General features: G+C 44.6%; 1 protein-coding gene across 1 annotated transcript in view; it reads left to right on the top strand.

The window, feature by feature from the left end:
* Positions 1-15,965, top strand: part of LOC126235364 (uncharacterized) — a gene marked incomplete at its 3' end in the record, with an annotated part of 1,261,863 nt that overhangs the window by 904,998 nt on the left and 340,900 nt on the right. The gene's annotated exons all lie outside the window — the stretch shown is intronic.

Raw genomic sequence — 15,965 nt, 5'->3', positions numbered from 1 at the left:
TCAACGGATCCTGGCTTCCCGTACTGCAGCGAACGACCGTCGCAGGTAGCAAGAGGAGAACCGCACCGGAAATGACCGCGGAGAAGCCCTCGGACGTTGGCGCGCCAGGTACATATAGTCTGCGCCCGCGAGCTCGGCTCCAGTTCACCACCGGCAATGGAGGGTGAAGCTTTGACAATGCCAGCCACTCGTGCTGGCGAAACGTCAGAAAAATCATTAGATGAACGTCGGCCGAAGAACCCGAGACAGAAGCCAATAGGCAGTTTGTCAATGTTAATGGTGTTCAAAGAACTCAAAGGAGCGTCCATTCCGTTTTGCATCCAGAGCCATGTAGCTACTCCCGCCGCTTTGTCCCGCCATATCAACATGGCGAGGCTATGTGTAGTATAAGAGGGCTGTGGACAATCAGGAAATACAATTAGTGGCTCATTATACATAATCCTCATTGATTAAACTTCATTTATTCGTTATCCGTTGTGCAGTTTGTAATTACTTAGGGCCGATATTCATCCGCTGTAAAGGGTGAAGATTAATAAAATCGACAAAGTATAGGGACGGATTCCTGACTGGAAACAGAGGAAAATAGGTCTTGTGAACATTTGTCCGGAAATGCACCGTTGCCACGGTAGATGGCACTGACGAATGAAAGCTCCTCTGACTACGTGCCATATTGTATGTTGCAGGCTATATGATTGACGCAGCGTACTCTAAGTAGCAGAATTGTTCGGTATTCGTGTCGGAAACAAGCCGAGATGGTTTCTGTGTACGGCCAAGCAGATGGAAACGGTCGAGAGGTAACATATCCTGTGGAAACCGGTCCTCTTAGTCTGGTTTACACCCATCCGCCCCCCTCCTTGCACTTTTATCTGTGTGAAGGGACCCATGATCACACAAACGGCCAAAAAGGGCATGAAATTTTGTGTGATGTGGTTGGTGTCTGTGAGGGCACTTGTTCTGGTATAGCCATGCTGCCTCTCGACCGTTTCCGTCTGCTTGGCCGTACAAAAACACCATCTCGGCGTGTTCCCCACATGAATACCGCTGCATCAATCATACAGCCTGGAACACACAAGGAACACACGTCACGTGGTGAGAGGAACTTTCATTTGTCAGCACCATCTACCGTGGTAACGATGCATTCCCCGAAACTTCTTCATAGATGATTTCTTCCCCCATTTGCACTCGTGAAGTGGAGGAATGTTCACCTGAATAGAATTTTTCAGATGACGTGAATTATGCCCTGCTGTGGGTGGACTTCAGTAAACGATGACGACCTTGACCTTCTGTCAAACCACATCGTGCTTGGCCGTATCTCCTATCTGAGCAGACGGGCCTTAGATATACAAAGAGCAGTGCCAGGACAGTAACAGAGAACGATCACTTTTTGGGAGTAAAAGGTGTTTAAGAATTACCTCCTCATATCCCTCCCCCCCCCCCCTCCCACATCATCGTTTTTACTAACATGGTACAAATAACTCAAGTTCTAAATTTAGTGCATCAGGTGTGTCAAAATTAAATCCAACCACTGTCCTCAACAGTACGTAGGTCACACTGTGCGAACTTTTCAAATCCATTTTAAGGAACCCACTTCACTACTAAATCATAAGATAGCACTTGGGGACCATCTAGCTGGAAGTAAGCGTGCAGTAGGAACAATATACATGTCTTGAAACTTTTGCACTGCGCCTGAAGGATATTTGTTACGAATTCTGGTCGAAGTTGAAATCCATCTACATCACCTGCAGGAATCAATTAAAAAAACACAGTCGACAGTGCGATTTCAAGACTTCTGCGTACTTCAAGAAGATTGACTACTTACTCAGACAGTCCACTCAGCAGCAGTTCTCCATGTTTCCTGCAGTACCACTGGGTAGCACGGCGAACTTGCAAGCAGCGTTCTAGCGACTAGCACATCCGCGACCAGACTGAGACCAACTGAAACACACACCAGTGAAAATATTGTGCACACAATTTTAAACGTAGTTATTAATTTAATTATTAATCATCAATTTTAACAACAAATCTCACGCATGAGTATTAGGTACATTTATCCAAATAGTGTATCAATTTTAAATTAATGTTAGTACTTTCTTAAACATTATCTTTGTTACACTATAAACTACTCATTATTAGTTCTCTAACCACTCGCCCTCACACCCATACCCTTAACAGTCATCTGTGATACTTGGATCTGTATAACGCAGAGTGGGCTAATAATGTACTGGTTATCGCTTAATGGTGTTACAGGTCTTGTATACTGATGTGTTGGTGAATGTGCCAACACCTTGTAGATAGAGGAGGCCGAAATGCACGCTATCTAACGCAGACGGGCGTGAATTCTGGAACAGGATAAGTTGTGAAATCTAATAAGAAAAGTATGCAGCTCCTTTGGTACCTATCTTTTAATCCATCCTTTGTATACATCGTTCTTGATGAGACATCTGGAGATTGTGGCGATACAAGTGAGACTCTTTTGATACAAGCTATCTAAGGCTAATGGAGCCTTGCTAGGTCGTAGACATGAACTTAGCTGAAGGCTATTCCACTGTCTCTCGGCAAATGAGAGCAAAGGATTCGTACGTATAGTCGCTAGCAACGTCGTCGTACAACTTGGGCGAGATCGCGTACGTCTCTCGAGACCTGCCGTGTGGTGGCGCTCGGTCTGCGATCTCACAGTGGCGACACGCGGGTCCGACATGTACTAATGGACCGCGGCCGATTTAAGCTACCACCTAGCAAGTGTGGTGTCTGGCAGTGACACCACATATACAGTGACAAACCAAAATATTATGATCACAGGCCACCACGACAGTGGATGCCGCTTGGTGGCGTTGCGGACAAGTGATGCGGCAGCAAAAGTTTGTAAGCGGAGTAGACACGGACGAGGGAGCACCCTAGCGAAGATATGGGCTGTAGATGGGGAAATCTCATTGAGATAAGCGACTCTGACGAATGGCAGATTATTATTATGCAGAGCCAGTGAATGAGTTATCTCGAAAACGGCTAAGCTGCTTGGATGTACACATGCTACTGTCGTGACCATCTACGGAAAGAGGTAGAAAGACAGTGGCACTACTACTGGAAGTTAAATAGTTGGACGTCTACGATTCTTCACAGAAAGTGGTGTTCGGAGATTTTGTCTTCCCTGTAACATAGGATACATGGTGATCTGTGGAATCTCTGACGAAAGAGCACAATGCTAATGCACGCAGAAGTGTTTCGGAGAACACCATTGCTGAAAACGGAGCTCCGCAGCAGATCATGCCTACCTGTTCAAATGTTGATCCAACTACGTCGTCAGTTACGTTTACAGTGGGCACGGGACCGTCGTGATTTGAACGTCGAACAATGGAAACGTGTCGGCTTTTCTGGGGAATCACTTTTTTCCCGTACAAGATCGATGGGCGTCTCCACGACCGCCGTCATCGAGGTGCACGGCGGCTCGAAACGTGCAGCGGGCCACGGATCCAGGCTGGTGGGAGCAGTATTGTGCTATGGGAGACATACTCCAGCGCTTGCACGGAACGTGTAGTAATAACGGAAAAAAAACCTTGACAGCCTCGAACCATCTCTCATCTCTTCATGTTTGATGTCTTCCCCGACGGCAATGTCATCTTCCAGCAGAATAACGGTCCGTGTCTCAGAGCCACAACCGTGCTACAGTGGCTTGAGGAGCATTACAGTGAACTCATGTTCACGTCTCAGTCACCTATTTTGCCTGCGATTTACATGACGTGTGCGAAGACATTTAATGCGACATACCTCCACAAACCCACCAACAAAATTTCGGATGCCTGACATGCAGAATTAGTGTCTATTTCGTTCCAAAGACGGACAAACAGGCTATTAAGCAGGTGGTCCTAATGTTTTGTCTCATCATTGTATGACTATTCTTATTTTATATCTTCTGACTGTGTTCTTTTTCAAATGTTTTTGACTTTTCGCAGCTCTCGATTAATCGAATTTAATTTTAAAAATTTTAAATATTGTCTGGCTATGTTATCTAATGAAACAGATAGTCATCGAAACAAATAATCATTTACGATAATTGTAGCTGATTTGTTAAAATAAATATTTTAAATACCATACATTTGCGTCATCTTTCATGGAAATATGTCATCTGTTATTTAATTTCTTTGAGTTATCAAACTTCTGAATGGTTTCATGCAGCCCACCACGAATTCCAATCTCTGTCTTCTCGTACAGTTTTTACCCACTAGATATCGCTCTAGTACCATGGAAGTGATTCCCTGATATCTTAACACATGTCCTGTCATCCTGTCCCTTCTTCATATCAGTGTTTTCGAAACGTTCCTGTCTCTTCACCGATTCTGCGGAGAACCTCCTCATTCCGTTTCAGTCTGCCTAATTTTCAGCGTTCCTAAATTTATATTTGATGTTAACAAAAATCTGTACTTTTCAGAAAAGCCTTCCTTGCTATGGCCATTATGCATTCTACGTCGTCTCTACTTTGCCATAGTCAAAAAAATTTTCCCCCCCAAATAGCATAACTCATCTTCTGCTTTTACATGTCATTTTCTGCAGTTCCATCAGTAATGACGTATTTAGTTCGATTACATTCTATTACCCTTGTTTTACTATTGTTGATACTCATCTTAGGACGTCTTTTCAAGAGACACGATGTTGCAGTGCCTGGGTTGCTCAGTAGTACGATGCAGTGTTCCTTCGGACATGTAACACTACGACTACAGGCGTTATGAAATACACGAAATGTATTCGCAGTTGCGAATATGGACAACCATCAGTTGTATGATTAAATGAAGACGATGAAAATTTGTGTCGGACTGGGTCCCGAACCGGGATTTCCCGCTTTACGCTAACAGTCGCCTAACCATTAGTCTACCTGAGCACGGCTCCCGGCCACATGCGTGACTCATACGTAACGTTAGCGACAGCCCCGGACGGTGCACAAGTCCCGCCCAATCACCCCCCTCCACACCAATCCATATCCTAAGCTCCGCCCATGGTCTGCCGCATGTTCCAACATCAAAGTTGTTCGCATCACAGATATGCCAGTCATAACAAGGGAGAAAATCAGTAGTTAGTACGAAATACAGTTTTTCTGGTACCATTTGGAAAAGAGTTAGAAATATGTTCATTGAATATGCGAGTTGAAAAATCATCAATAAGAAAGAAAAATAAAAATGGTATCCACACTGTCTTTTTTATTTCATGAGCTTTCATCTGCACTATATCAAAAAATTTTATATCTTTTAACTGCAGTAAGCGCAAATTTCCGTCACCTCGCGTAGTGTAAGAAATTCTGTTGGGAAATATTAAGTGGTAGTATCGCCAAGGATGCTGTCCATTATGTCGATTGTTTAAAGTCAATGTTGTGCATAAAGAAGGCAAAGTCGATGTCTTGGTTTGTTTCTGATTACCTCATTAAGACTAAAGAATATAAGAATGGGATAATGTAGAAATGCGTAATGCAAGCAATCAGATATTTATACAGTGACATTCTTCATTAATATTTGCCCGTGTAATGGGTGAATTTTTACTTGTGAACTCTTATGACTGCTTGCTTATAGCAGACACGAGATTACTCTGAATTCTTCTTCAGTGTTTGAGAGCTTTAGAGCTGCCTATTGTTAAACATATGTACATAATTTCGTCAGTATCATTCCAACACATCTTATCGTACTTTAATGTCTGTTAGATATCAGTTTTGACAGCAGTTGGCCACAACAGTCAAGATTAGGTACCTTGTGTATGATAACTTTATTGAGAGTGCATATCTAAGTTTCATTTTGACAGTATTACACAAACTACTAAGAAGTACTAACAGCACAACACTGCTAGTATGAACAACCGCGGTAAAACAAAAAAACGTCTAACAAAAACACGACAGCGACGAGGACTACCAAAGATCATATTGATGCGCTCTTGGTTGGTGTGGCGGGGGGTAGGTGTGGAGGGGGGTAAATGGGCGGGGCTTGTGCAAATGTCCGGGGCTGCCGCTAACGTTTCCTGTGACTGATACAGGTGGAAGTTTTGCTCTGACTACGAGGCGTTCTCAGGTACCCTAATGGTTAGGCGACCCCTCTCGTAAAGCGAGAAATCCTGCTTCCAATCCCAGCCCGGCCAAATTTTCTTTGTCGTCGTTCCATAACACAGCTGATGATTGCCCCAATTCGCAAGTGCGAATACGTTTCGTCTTTTCAAGATATTGTCCATTCCGTTCAACTGTCCTTCAAGGCCTTTGCTCTCTGTGACAGAATTAAAATGTCATTGACAGAACCCTGACATTTAATTCCATTTCCAGATTTCTCATTCGTTTCCTTTACTGCGACCACATATTCAGATTCAGTAACATGGGGGATAGGCTACAATCCTGTCTCATTTCCTTGTGAATATCCACATCAATTGTTACACATGCAAGGGATGGATAAAAAAAGTTGTGGCAACACGGTTATAATTCATTCCAGAATTCGCTGACTGACGTTCACCGTTTTACATGCCCTCGATATAATCGCTCCGTTTCTCTATCACCTTCCTCCACAGAGGTGGAGTACGTCGTACATCGTATATAGGGAGAGAGTGGCCAATCGGCCCGTAGCCGCCATGTTTTTACCAGATTGCGCGCGGGACGTGCAATTAGGTAGCGACCCAAGCAGAAAGTTAGCCACTTCACGAGTAAAGTGAGGCATGTGTTTGACGCATGAGACCAAAGCAGATCTTCCAGCTTAATACTCGGTACATGATTAAAACAAATGCCATTCGTCTATGTTTATATGGGCCTAATAAATATGTGAGCAAATGGAAGAATCGTGAAGCAGTGTGTATGTCTACCGAACTTCAAGAGCTGTATTTTATGATGCTATATAAACATTGACAAATGATTAATGAGAAAAAGAAGTTTCATTTAATGTAAGTCAGAGTACATGATGCTATTTCAGATTTTCCGTGCGGATATCCATCGCGGAAATTGGTAAACTCTTGTCTCTTTCCCTCCCCATATAATGCATTTTAAGTGTGTGTCGATCTTATAACATTTTCTTATGCTGGCAAAACATGTCATTCTGGACACACTTTTAGGAACTCTATACCACAGAAAATCGGAAAAATATCAATACTTAGGTACTCTACTGAAACAGCAGAAAGTAATTCAAAATAGGTAACTGAATAGCCACTCGATAATTATAAATTACAGGAATGTGAGTAGCCAAGAATAAAGAGCCAAGTGCGAGTCGCCAGTCGGAAATACGTAGACTTAGGGTCCCGAATACATGTTAAAACACATCGTGTAGCATGAATTGTCACTCTAGAACCATTAAAAGTCTAGAAAATAGCGTTTAAAAAAACCTGGATTCAAACTTACGACCTTTGGATTACATAGTTAAAACTCTACACCTGTGCTACAAGGCCACGTTAGTAGCATTATAGTGTTCATACACTTTTACTTTCATGGAGAGGATGTATCAGTAAAAAGGTTATTCTGTAATTTTTTTTAATTTCGTTTTGTAGGCATTATAAGCATATAGAAAGAAATTGATTGTTCGATACACAAAGAAACCAAACGAGCTTTCTAACAGTTTCTTCAACAAAAAAATGTTCAAATGTGTGTGAAATCTTATGGTACTTAACTGCTAAAGTCATCAGTACCTAAGCTTACACACTACTTAACCTAAATTATCCTAAGGCTAAACACACACACCCATGCTCGAGGAGGACTCGAACCTCCGCCGGGACCACAGTATCTTCATTTCTTCGGAAAACGAGCATCATATATCCATCTTCACTTCGGTTTTTGCACCCAACAGCGGAGCACCAGGCACTCCTCTTGACTGTCCTTGATGATTTTGTAATTCATATTATCAGTGACGCTCAGTAAACCACTTTAAATAAAAATTTTGCCTCTAAAATTGCTGTGAAGTTCTAAAAGTATCGTCATAGATCCGATCAACAGAGTGACCGTAAGGTAATTTACGTAAATAGAACCTGTACATAATTGTACAATGGAACTGATGTTCGAAGCGTTGAAGAAAACCAATGGTACAGAATCACACAAAGTATTTATTTATACTCGTACCAAGTCAGCGTCAGTTTGGTTAAAGCATGGCGTCCTCGGCCCTTAGCCAATCAGCGACGCTATCACCATTGTCCAATCTCTCCCTCTATATAGCCTCTCGAGTACATCGCAGCGCATCCATGTGTGTTGATGTCTCTCAAGGCCTATGACACGAATAATGTTTTCTCTTCTATTGTAGTGTGTGCCACGAAGAGGTTCCTTCATTTTGGCGAACAGTTTGTAATCGCACTGATTCATATGGGGCGAATACGATAGTTGCTCCAGTATCTTCCAGAAGCCCCACGTGCACAGGCGCTCCTGCATGGCGTTCGTCGTGTGGCATCGCGCATTATCATAAAGGATGATGCCAGAAAGAGATCTGTTCAAATGGCTCTGAGCACTATGGGAATTAACAGCTGAGGTCATCAGTCCCCTAGAACTCAGAACTACTGAAACCTAACTAACCTAAGGACATCACACACATCCATGACCGAGGCAGGATTCGAACCTGCGACCGTAGTGGTCGCGCGGTTCCAGACTGTAGCGCCTAGAACCGCTCGGCCACTTCGGCCGGCTGATGCCAGAAAGAAAGACTGTTATGTGCTCCGACCACGTTCCACTTCAATCTAGATCCAGCACGTTGTTCCTGTTTCCTAAACATTCCGTTAGGGCTCTTGAGTTGGCCTCCCGCCCTTTCAGACTGTGCACACAGCAGCTGATTCAAAGGTGTGCAGACATTTGCCACGCCGGACATTTGCCACGATTTTACCTGCTCCGAAGGGTTGGGTCTCTTGTCTCCCCCTCCTCCTCCTGATCGCTGTCGCGCAGTAAAGGTACTTACTGAGCCTTTCCGCTGGTTTACTTAACATAGGACCAGAATCCCTTTGGATTTTCTGCCACATTTATAGAGAGCCTTTCGTTGTGGAAACTATTAAATGCATCTCGCATTGAAATCCGCACCAAATTTCGAGCCTCAGTAAAACTTCGTCAATCGTGGGGATTTTGCGTTCGTGTAAATCATACGTGCCTTTTTCGGTGCTCCTGCAGCAGCTTTCTGTCGTGCTCTGTGTACCATGGGGGATCAGTTCCGTCTCTTATTAATTTATTTGGTCTGAATCTCTCGAGTGCTGTTGATACCATTTCTTTGAACTTAAGCCACATATGGTCTCCACTTACATAGTTTGGAGGGATTGGAGACTGTCTTTTAGAAAGACGTCAACAGAATTTTTAGCTGCTTTTATGAATAGATGTATTTCGCGTTTAGTTTTGGTGAATTTCTTTGTTACGTAATTGAGCTTGCTCGACTGTGTGTTCACTAATCCCTGTATCCGTCGTGATGCTCAGGATTATTTGTGGCTAAGAGGTCAAGTGTGTTTTCGTAACCATTTACAATTTGAATGGCCTCGTGAACTAATTGTTCAAATTAATTTTAAAAAAGCATTTAGAACAGTTACGGAAGTTGTTTTCTACAATATGGTCTGAAAATGTATTGTTGTCAACATACGGAAGGTAGACTGAAGTCACTGCCAACTATAATTGTATGACTAGCTTACCTATTTGTGATGAGACTCGAGTTTTCTTTGAACTTTTAAGCAACTGTTTCATCTGAGACCGGGGGTCGGTAAAAGGAGCCAGTTATTAATTTATTCCGGTTGTCGAATATAACCTCTGTCCATATTACGTCACAGGAACTATCTGCTTCAATGTCGTTTGTGAGCTGAAACACACATTACATTATTTTTCCTTAAGTTGTGCTTCTTGTTTCTGTTGTAGTGCAGGTCATTACAATTACGGCTTTTGCCTCCAAAATCTAGGATGCTTTCTCTGTGACCCTGTAAATATCAGAGCTAAACAATGTAGAACAACAACGTACGTTACAAGCATTGCATTCTGCATTACTTCATTTCCTTATTTCCAACATTTCAAAATTGTATGTTGACTTTAGATGACATGTCAATCATAGATGTTGTTACCTCCATTTAGTGAACGTATTTTCAGTCATGTTTTGAACATTTTCCCGCTACACTTTACTAACTAATGTTTCGCCGCAAGGGATATCGGATTTTAGAGGGTAAATTAATATGGAGTATGTCGTTCTTCTTTTAAAACATTCCCATTCCCATTTCTTCTTTCCTTATTGTCTTTTGGGCATGCAGTTGTAGTAATTAAAGTAGGCACGAATGCAGTGATAAAAAAGAAATGATTAGCGTACAGCCGGCCGAGGTGGCCGAGCGGTTCTAGGCGCTACAGTCTGGAACCGCGCGACCGCTATGGTCGCAGGTTCGAGTCCTGCCTCGGGCATGGATGTGTGTGATGTCCTTAGATTAGTTAGGTTTAAGTAGTTCTAAGTTCTAGGGGACTGATGACCTCAGAAGTTAAGTCCCATAGTGCTCAGAACCATTTGAACCATTTGATTAGCGTACATTCGCATTCTCTTTACATCGTTCCTTTCTTGTTGCTCCCATGCCGATGGACTGTTTCTATCGCAATCAGTAAGCGTGAAAGGAAGCTACCGTACAGACAGAGGGATCTATATTTATAGTTGGCAGAACTAACTACATACTGACATAATCGTCGGTATTGCTTTCGTTTCCCAACAGTTATAAATACACTCCTGGAAATTGAAATAAGAACACCGTGAATTCATTGTTCCAGGAAGGGGAAACTTTATTGACACATTCCTGGGGTCAGATACATCACATGATCACACTGACAGAACCACAGGCACATAGACACAGGCAACAGAGCATGCACAATGTCGGCACTAGTACAGTGTATATCCACCTTTCGCAGCAATGCAGGCTGCTATTCTCCCATGGAGACGATCGTAGTGATGCTGGATGTAGTCCTGTGGAACGGCTGGGATACATGCGGACGTGCATTGTCCTGTTGGAACAGCAAGTTCCCTTGCCGGTCTAGGAATGGTAGAACGATGGGTTCGATGACGGTTTGGATGTACCGTGCACTATTCAGTGTCCCCTCGACGATCACCAGTGGTGTACGGCCAGTGTAGGAGATCGCTCCCCACACCATGATGCCGGGTGTTGGCCCTGTGTGCCTCGGTCGTATGCAGTCCTGATTGTGGCGCTCACCTGCACGGCGCCAAACACGCATACGACCATCATTGGCACCAAGGCAGAAGCGACTCTCATCGCTGAAGACGACACGTCTCCATTCGTCCCTCCATTCACGCCTGTCGCGACACCACTGGAGGCGGGCTGCACGATGTTGGGGCGTGAGCGGAAGACGGCCTAACGGTGTGCGGGACCGTAGCCCAGCTTCATGGAGACGGTTGCGAATGGTCCTCGCCGATACCCCAGGAGCAACAGTGTCCCTAATTTGCTGGGAAGTGGCGGTGCGGTCCCCTACGGCACTGCGTAGGATCCTACGGTCTTGGCGTGCATCCGTGCGTCGCTGCGGTCCGGTCCCAGGTCGACGGGCACGTGCACCTTCCGCCGACCACTGGCGACAACATCGATGTACTGTGGAGACCTCACGCCCCACGTGTTGAGCAATTCGGCGGTACGTCCACCCGGCCTCCCGCATGCCCACTATACGCCTTCGCTCAAAGTCCGTCAACTGCACATACGGTTCACGTCCACGCTGTCGCGGCATGCTACCAGTGTTAAAGACTGCGATGGAGCTCCGTATGCCACGGCAAACTGGCTGACACTGACGGCGGCGGTGCACAAATGCTGCGCAGCTAGCGCCATTCGACGGCCAACACCGCGGTTCCTGGTGTGTCCGCTGTGCCGTGAGTGTGATCATTGCTTGTACAGCCCTCTCGCAGTGTCCGGAGCAAGTATGGTGGGTCTGACACACCGGTGTCAATGTGTTCTTTTTTCCATTTCCAGGAGTGTATTTCGATTTCGGAAAAGAAGCTCTGTATTTCGCCAAGATGTCGAAGAAGAAGGTCCCTTACGTACTAGTTGTATCGAGTAAGATGTGGAGACGGTGGTTTGAAAGCGGACAGAAGAAGTACGAGGAAGGGCGTCCCTTACCTGAGGGATCGCTACTCAAGCTACCTGGCGAAGGGGCAAATGTGGCAAATGTCCGGCGTGGCAAATCGGCGTGGCAAATGTCCGGCATTCGATTCAGACTCACTGTTTGGACTCTGCTACTCACTCCATCTGCCATCTAGTGGCAGCTTCAAACTGGGCAGGTCAGACTGTCCAGTATAGTCTGCTCCCTGTCGGAAGAATTTGCAACCTATGTGCGGAAGTGGACCTCCCAGGTCCTTTGTGCGCACAGGTAGGATTAGCCGTTGTAACGGCCGAGCAGGTAGCTGCGAGACCCCGTAGCGGACGGGCGTGTATGTCTTCCAGCTAAGCCAGGAGCCGCAGTTGGCGCGCTGCCTGTGCAATTTGTAACGTTTAATGTAATAAACAATTATACCAGACAACTTGTTCTGTCTAGTTATTGTGAGTGGAAACAAGGGGAGGACAGTAAGTCCTCTCGTACTATACATTCACACTTCAATGTGCCAACACGGGAAGAAGAGCCCGCGCGCACACACACCCATCGCCGCTCACTGCACTGCATCAACTGACTTCCTGCTATCAGCTATCAGCAGGTATCCCATGCAACGCACATCCTTCTTGTTACGGCAGAGGTGGCACTACTTTTTATCCAGTCCATGTATTTATTTGTATGAGCTGACTGGGTTCACCATAGCTAATGCTTCATTTTAAGACTGGCTTGCTCAAAGTTCCCTAATATAGTCGCCTACAAGCTGTCCTAACCTGGTGCTTTCCGTGAATCGGGCGAGTGTGTTCCAACAAATCGGTGTCGTGGCTTCACGCGACTACCAGGCTTGGCTCGCCTCCCAGCGGTGAGCCATCGCTTGCAGCTGCGGCGGTCGCCGCTCGCTAGCCCAGTGCTTATAGTCCCTACCTGCCGCTGGCCAGCCGCCAGAGGGGCCCGCGCTTTGCAGACGCCTCTTCCCCTCCACTCTCCTCCCACCCATCCCCCACATTTCCCTCCTAATTGCTGACGGGGCTAGCGTTTCACCGGCTCGTGTTCCCCACGTGTTAGCCCGTGCGGGGGCGGGGAGTGTTCCTGTGTGAAAACAGCCACCTGCACACGCTGAAAGCTCGGCTGCTCTCTGTTCTGTCAACCTACGCGCCGTAGAGCTCCACTTTCCTGTATGGAATTTTAGACGCCAGGGGAGCGTACCTTCGCCCAGTGTTTAGCAAGTACCACATGACGCATGCGAAAGAAGTGTCGACTTAAAATAGCAACATTTTATTTAGGGATAATTGCTCTAATGCCGGACCGGGACTTGAACTACGCTTTCCGCGGACAAATGCTCTACCGACTGAACTATCCAGCCACGACTCACGAACCACCCTCACAGCTATACTTCCGCCAGTATTCATTCTAGATACATAAACCTTTTGAAAACTTTGGAGGTTGGGCTCTGTGCAGCTCTGACGTATATGATAGAGCTCAATTTTTACATATTATACCCTCAGACTTCAAGAAGAATATAATAATTCCAATCCCAAAGAAAGCAGGTGTTGACAGATGTGCAAATTACCGACCTATCAGTTTAATAAGTCACAGCTGCAAAATACTAACGCCAATTCTTTACAGACGAATGGAAAAACTTGTAGAAGCCGACCTTCGGGAAGATCAGTTTGGATTCCATAGAAATGTTGGAACACGAGAGGCAATACTGACCTTACGACTTATCTTAGAAGAAAGATTAAGGAAAGGCAAACCTACGTTTTTACCATTTGTAGACTTAGAGAAAGGTTTTGACAATGTTGACTGGAATACTCTTTTTCAAATTCTAAAGGAGGCAGGGGTAAAATACAGGGAGCGAAAGGCTATTTACAGGTTAGGTTAGGTTAGTGTTTTTTAACGTCCCGTCGACAACGAGGTCATTAGAGACGGAGCACAAGCTCGGGTTAGGGAAGGATGGGGAAGGAAATCGGCTGTTCCCTTTCAAAGGAACCATCCCGGCATTTGCCTGAAACGATTTAGGGAAATCACGGAAAACCTAAATCAGGATGGCTGGAGACGGGATTGAACCGTCGTCCTCCCGAATGCGAGTCCAGTGTGCTAACCACTGCGGGCTATTTACAATTTGTACAGAAACCGGATGGCAGTTATAATAGTCGAGGGGCATGAAAGGCAAGCAGTGGTTGGGAAGGGAGTGAGATAGGATTGTAGCCTATCCCTCATGTTATTCAATCTGTATATTGAGCAAGCAGTAAAGGAAACAAAAGAAAAATTTGGACTAGGTATTAAAATCCATGGAGAAGAAATAAAAACTTTGAGGTTCGCCGATGACATTGTAATTATGTCGGAGACAGCAAAGGACTTGGAGGAGCAGTTGAACGGAATGGACAGTGTCTTGAAAGGAGAATATAATTTGAACATCAACAAAAGCAAAACGAGGATAATGGAATGTAGTCGAATTAAGTCGGGTGATGCTGAGGGAATTATATTAGGAAATGAGACACTTAAAGTCGCAAAGGAGTTTTGCTATTCGGGGAGCAAAATAACTGATGATGGTCATAGTAGAGAGGATATAAAATGTAGACTGGCAATGGCAAGGAAAGCGTTTCTGAAGAAGAGAAATTTGTTAACATCGAGTATAGATTTAAGTGTCAGGAAGTAGTTTCTGAAAGTATTTGTATGGAGTGTAGCCATGTACGAAAGTGAAACATGGACGATAAATAGTTTGGACAAGAAGAGAATAGAAGCTTTCGAAATGTGGTGCTACAGAAGAATGCTGAAGATTAGGTGGGTAGATCAGATAAATAATGAGGCGGTATTGAAAAGAATTTGGGAGAAGAGGAGTTTGTGGCACAACTTGGCAAGAAGAAGGGATCGGTTGGTAAGACATGTTCTGAGGCATCAAGGGATCACCAATTTAGTACTGGAGGGCAGCATGGAGTGTAAAAATCGTAGAGTGAGACCAAGAGATGAATATACTAAGCAGATTCAGAAGGATGTAGGTTGCAGTAAGTACTGGGAGATGAAGAAGCTTGCACAGGATAGAGTAGCATGGAGAGCTGCATCAGACCAGTCTCAGGACTGAAGACCACAACAACAAAAACATCGTCAAAAAGACTTGTATTAATTTTTTTCCTCCCTTTATTCAAACTTGTTCATCACACAAGTTTCAGGCAATACCGCCCATCATATGTAGCTAGAGCGTATACAGGATGTTACGGGTATAAGTGCAGATATTTATATTGATACTAAGACATTGTAGTAAAAAACGTTACATCAAAATTTACTTCATTTATAGGTCAAAATTTTAGGTATTATGGTTTGTGCGTTTTTACACGAAATTCGCAGTTGCGAACACGGACAACCATCAGCTGTATAATGGAATGACGACAGTGAAAATTTGTGCCTGACCGGGACTCGAACCTGGATTTCCCCTTGTCGCAAGCGGTCGTCTCACCTTGTGGCCATCCGACCACAACTCACGCCACATCCGAACTTCCGTACGTCGTCAACCAGGTGTCTGCATGCTTTTGCGAAAGAAGCTTACATTGTAATTCAAAATAACACAGGCACTCCAGTATCTTAGTATGTTTTTAAGCTGGTTAGTACCTCCAAGTATGTGTGGGAAGAGCAAGCCGTTAATGGTTATTTTTCCCTGGGCAGCAGGTCAGCTATTGAAGTGTGGACATGTGGACACAAAATGGATAGTCATACTGACAGGCGTGGAGCAGTTACAACCGTACAGAAAACATAGGGTAATAAATTATGGGATGTATTTGGGAGAAGTCTGTTAGATGCAGAGAAAAACCAACTAACACATGAAGTGGGTGTATTTTGAGGTACCAATATTCGAATTATCTGTACCTGTACACCTAACACCCTGTGTGATAAATGGGAAATAAAAAAGCGTCTATGAATGGTTCCTCACTTCAGGGTCATACGGGCAGCTTCCAGTGTATTGGCATAG

Source organism: Schistocerca nitens, chromosome 2 (assembly GCF_023898315.1).
Source record: "Schistocerca nitens isolate TAMUIC-IGC-003100 chromosome 2, iqSchNite1.1, whole genome shotgun sequence".
Lineage (NCBI taxonomy): Eukaryota > Metazoa > Arthropoda > Insecta > Orthoptera > Acrididae > Schistocerca > Schistocerca nitens.
Note: the sequence above shows the minus strand (reverse complement) of the source record. Positions and strands in the feature narration are given on the sequence as shown.